Genomic DNA, 6,035 nt, shown 5'->3' with positions numbered 1-6,035 from the left:
GTATTCCTTCAATCCTTCATTTTTCTCTTCTCTTTGTTGTAAAGGAAGCTTCCTAGATATGGAGAGCTAAATCCTCTGTTGGTTCTTCCTTGTAGGTACTTGATGTAAATACCTGTATATCTATTTAATGATGTTTTATGTGTTCTTTGTGCTATCAGTACGTCATTTCAGTGTGCTTTTGCCTTGATCACGTAGATGCATGCTTTGTTAGGATCATTCAATAGTGGAAACTGGTATGATTCTTAGAAATTTATAGGACAAGGCTAGTTTATCGTATTATCACAAGGAATCGGAGTACGGTAACATAGTTGTTTGTACGTTTGTCTTAATGCAGTTCTGGCCGAGTTTAGTCCAACAAGAGGAATCTGAGGACGATGCTTGATCAGGATTAGGCTAGACTATCATGAGGAATCAGGATTTAGCATTTCAAGAGACACCATAGAACATATGAGCATTATTAATTAGAGAATATCCTTTTAACATCAGGCACCTAATAGGAAGGCCAACATGTTGTCTACTTATCTTTACACATCATTACTCACGCAATTTTCCTTTTAATAGTTAGTTCACATACTTGTTCATAGTCCACACATCTTTTTTCATACTAGACACCTATTCACTGAATATAGCTTTAAAAAGTAACACAAGTTCCCCGAGAGTTCGATACTCGATTCTTACCGTTTTATACTACTTGCGCGATCCGGTGCACTGGCCGGGTTCTAACAAGTTTTCGGCGTCGTTGTCGGGGAACTTCTTTCTATTTGGAAAGTTAGTTCAGTCCTAGGTGTCTATTCTTTATTCTTTGATAAACTGTGAATATTTACTTTTAATTCATATTTGTTTTACTCTTGAACTGGATAACCGTTGTTGCTGTTAGTGTTTTATATGTAGAGATCTCCCACAGGCAATTTAGTTCCTCTGGACTCAAAGATTGAAGCTACATTAAGAAGGAACAGAGCCGAGAGGAGAAGAAAATTACTGCAAGATAGGACAGTAGTGTTCATTCTTGAGGAAGAAACTCATTTTTCTGATTCTTCATCATTCCACTCACCATCATCAAGGGAATCTGTGACTTATTTACCAGAAGCCGTTTCCATGGCTGATGAGCACCAGCAAAGAGTTACCCTTGAGGACTATTCAAGCAGTTCAGTGCCGTAATTCTTTACCAGCATTGCACGTCCTAAAGTGCAAGCTCACAACATAAACTACCCTCATTCATTGATTCATTTAATACAGGGGAACTTATTCCAAGGATTACCAAATGAGGAACCCTATGCACATTTGACGACATTCATTGAAATCTGTAACACTGTAAAGATTGCAGGCGTGCTAGATGAAGCCATTAGACTCAGTCTATTCTTATTTTCCTTGGCAGGAGAAGCCAAATGGTGGCTCTACTCATTTAAGGGTAACAGTCTGAAAACCTGGGAAGAAGTTGTTGACAAGTTTCTAAAGAAATATTTCCCAGAGTCAGAGACTACGGAAGGGAAAGCTGCAATCTCTTCATTTCATCAGTTCCCTGACGAGTCCTTGAGTGAAGCATTGGAGAGGTTTAGATGTTTATTGAGAAAGACTCCCACCCATGGGTTCTCTGAGCCAATTCAATTGAATATGTTCATAGATGGGCTGAGTCCACAAATCAAGCAACTGTTAGATGCTTCAGCAGGGGGAAAATAAAGTTGAAAACCCCTGAAGAGGCAACTGAGCTAATTGAGAATATGTCAGCCAGCAATCATGCCATTTTGCGTGACAGAGTTCATCAACTCGCAAAGAAAAGCTTGTTAGAACTATCATCACATGACGCTTTATTGGCACAGAATAAGTTGCTTTCTAAGCAACTTGAGATTTTAACAGAAACACTCGGTAAGTTGCCAACTAAACTGTCTATTGGTCAACCTACACATTCTTCTGTTTTGCAGGTTACAGGTTGTACCATCTGTGGTGAGGCTCATGAAACAGGCCTATGTATTCTCATTGAAGAAAACACTCAAGAAGTTCACTATATGGGAAATCAATAGAGACAAGGATATACTCAAGGAGGATTTTCAGGCTTCTGCAGAGTCCTTATAACCAACAAGGACAGTGGAGATCACACCCTGGCAATCAATTCAATAAAGACCAGGGTGGACCTTCTAACAGGCCAATCCAACAAGGGCCTATCATCTTTCAGAGGACTACTAAGTTGGAGGAGACTTTGACTCAGTTTATGCAGATAACAATGTCAAATCATAAAAGCACCGAGTCAGCACTGAAAAACCTTGAGGTCCAGGTGGGACAACTGGCCAACCAGATAGCTGACAAGTCAGCCAATAGTTTTGTGGTGAATATAGAAAAGAATCTCAAGGAGGAATGTAAAGCTGCAATGACAAGGAGTAAGAGGTTTGTGGAGGTGGAGGATGAGGATAGTGTTGTATCCAAGAAGAAACCTGTTGAAAAGAAAGGTACTGATGAAAAGAAAGATGATGTGAGAAGTGAAAGCAATCAAGAAAAAGAAAAACAAATAATGGTCAAGAAAAAAGAATTAAATGACCAAGAAAAAGAAAAAGAAGTAGAAAAAGAAAAAGAAAATGAAAAAATTGAAAAAGATAAAAAAATAAGAATGAAGAGAGGAGTAGAAGTGAACAAGCTAGAGAGAAGAAAAGGGAAAATGTTGTGAATGAAGGTAAAGAAGTACCATATCATGTGGTACCTTCCAAGAAGGAGAAGGACCGCCATTTGGCGAGATTTTTAGATATTTTCAGGAAACTGGAAATAACCATGCCCTTCGGAGAAGCTTTACAGCAAATGCCACTCTACTCCAAGTTTTTAAAGGATATGTTAACAAGGAAACACAAGTATATTCACCAGGAAAACATTGTTGTGGAAGGAAATTGTAGTGCTGTGATTCAAAAGATCCTTCCACCCAAGCATAAAGACCCTGGGAGTGTAATGCCACTCTTGCATCTTTGGCCCAATCTACTTGGAGTCTTCTATCTAATGCCCTTGCAGGGTAGGATTGCATCACCCACGCTAAGCGCTTCTTTGGTCATGCGCTAAGTTGAAAGTCTCTCGCGCTTAATGCTCAACCCATGCATCTCAGGCTGATTTGGTCCGCTAAGCTGACCAAGGCTGAGCTAAGCCTATTTCAATTCAATTTTAATTGGGCTAAGCGATAGCCTGCTCACTAAGTGCATAATTTTTACTGGCTAAGCGTGACATGTTGCCGCTAAGCTCAATTCTTTGCAGCCTAAACTGGGTTTCATCGAGCTAAGCGCCACTCATGCCAACTAAGCCCAAATCCTTGCGGCAATGTCATCACTAAGTGATCCATCAACCGCTCAGCACCTACCCCTCTGTAATCAAGATGCATTATTTTAGCTAAGCCAGCTCAAAACCAGGCTTAGGGAGAGTTTCAGGTATTGTGATCTGCAGAACTCGCTAAGCGTTCCTATCTGCACGCTAAGCCAAGCCCTTTATGGGTTCTAAAAAAAATCAAATTTTGAAATTTCAAACGTGGGCTAAGTGCACAGATCCGTTAAGCGAGCCTCTTTGAGAAACCAAACATCTCTCTAGCTCCCTTGGTGCTTCGGCTCGCTAAGCGAGAGGCTCGAAAATTGCTTAAGTGAGTGTAACATTGGTTACACTCACATTTGCCCAAAATTTTCCGAACTACCTGCATCTTCTCTCTCGCACCCAATTTCCTGCATCTTCACGCATCAAAGCATCAACAATACAAGTAAGTTCCTTACTCCTTTTATTCTTTTATTTTGTTGAACCTTAGGATAGAAAACTGCTTGCTCCCTATTGCAGTTACTTTTTGTGCATTTATGTCTCAAGGAAATTTCAATGGGGGTTTACCGGAAAGCGCACCGGGTCGTCAAGTATTTAAAATTAAAACGGATGAATCCGAATATTGAACACAAGGAACTAATGTTAGCCTGAATTAAGTTCAGAATCGAAGCATTGTTGAGAGAACATGTATAAGTGATAATTGCAAACAGAATTTAAACTAAACTTATATGATAAAACCTATAAAATGCAAGGTAAATAAAATGACATCAATAGATAGAAATGTTGGGTCTTTCTAACAAACAGCTACCTGATAAGGCCTCAATAAAAGCTCTAGGATGGTCAATGTCATCAGATAAAGAGGATCATCGACCTCCGGATCGGGCTTTGGAGGTGGTTTTGCCGGAGACACAGCTACCTATTCATGAAACAAAGTTAAATGGCCTAATTTGAGGCACGCTGAATGAATTAATTTAAAAATAAGAAACATATAGTAAGAGTAAAGTACCTGCTGTGATAAAGACTTGACCAGATGTGTCGGCCAAGCAAGGAAGGTGTGAAGTGTCTACCCCATTAAGGAAACCTCATCAGTGGGTATAGGAACTGGAGCATTTGCATCTGTAACCTCCTCCACACCCACCTTTACTTGGCCAGTCAACAAATGAGTGTTATGAACAACAGTGGATCCCTCATAAACTCTCCCCAGGGCAACCAGGCGGGGAGGATCTGCTTCGATGTACAAGCTGCACCTATCTGAGTCACCCGTCTCAGGATCATTTCCTGAGGGATCAACACAACTCCCCTTTGTGCTCACTCGAGGATCGGAGGGACCAACTAGAGGCTCAGGAGGCAGCGCAAGTCCCTGAGATTGCATCTGCGACTGAATCTGGGACTGCATCTGGCTGAAGGATGCCATGAGTTGTTGCGTCACTCTTTCTATGATGGACTCCTCTAGCTGGTCCCTGATTTGCTGAGTCAGCTACTGCAATTCTTCAGGAGGCAGGGAGGAAGAGCCGTGGGACGTCCGTGGAGCCGATCCAAAGTATTTCTTAATGGTCACGCCAGCTCCAGCAGCACGGACACGTCCAGGGTGCTCTGGACGTCGAATAGCAGCAGCGAGAACATCCTGACGTCCATGGGGGACTAAGGATCCCTGTGTTGCCTGATCCTCAAAGGAATCCTGAACAGAAAACACACAGTTGTACATGACATTCACAAAATATTGAAATATAATTCTAATGGTTAGTTGAAAATGACTTATGATCTTCGCAGCGATTTCCTTTATGGCCTCAATCGTCATCTCCCCTGTTTTCTTCGTATCTTCCACTTCACGTGGCGTCTGACTGGGGATGGAGGGTCAATGACGCCATCAACACTTCCTGACTGTGCAGCTTCCTCCAGCTTCTTCTTGGTCTTCTCAGCTAGGAGCTTCTGCTCCAAATAGTCATAACCCCCACGAGATAAAACTTGGGGGGCAGTGTTCTGCTTCTGGATGGCCTGTGACTTTTTGCGCACATCCTGCAAAAATAAAACAATAATCTTTCAAATTTCTAGAATGAAGTATAACAAGTTAATGTTTTTTGAAAAACAACTTAAATGGCAAGGAACATACCTCCCAAGAAGGGTCTCTGCGAGTCTGGCAAAACTGGGCCCATTTTTCCTTGCTAATGCCGTATTTCTCACAGACAGTGTCCTCCACATCGTCCTGATCAGCTGCAAGGGCCCATTTCCTCATAAGGTCTAATTTAAACTACCTCCATCTCTCCCCCACGGTCTGAAGTAACTTCCTTTTCATCCTACTGTCAGAAGACTCTAGGATTTCAAATTCTGCCTGACAACATCAAATAAAGTTCATTTGTTACAATAATGTATTTGTTGGCTATTAATTAAACAAAATCAAATAAGAAAAGAAAAATACCTGAATATCCTCCCAAATCAGGTCCTTCTGAGCAGTAGTGACCTCATTCCAGTTCTCGTAGGTGACGTCCACCTTATCATGCGCCACAATCTCCAAATATGTTCTTAATTTCTTCTTGTGGGGATCATCGGCCTTGCCGGTAGCAGGATCAACATGGACCACTGGTCTCTCAGCACCAGGTGGTCTAGTAGACAACGATCGTAGACGTGAGGCTTTGCGTGTCCGCTTCACGATAGATGGCGAAGCCGATGTGTCCGAAGGAGCAGGAGGAGGAGGAGGAGGAGGAGGGGAGGAAGGTGGAGAAGCCATGATCCTTTATACAATAACATATAGCAACAGACAAAATGTA

The sequence above is a fragment of the Glycine soja genome, chromosome 14 (assembly GCF_004193775.1).
Source record: "Glycine soja cultivar W05 chromosome 14, ASM419377v2, whole genome shotgun sequence".
In the NCBI taxonomy this organism is placed as follows: Eukaryota; Viridiplantae; Streptophyta; class Magnoliopsida; order Fabales; family Fabaceae; genus Glycine; species Glycine soja.
This window is presented reverse-complemented; position numbering follows the sequence as displayed.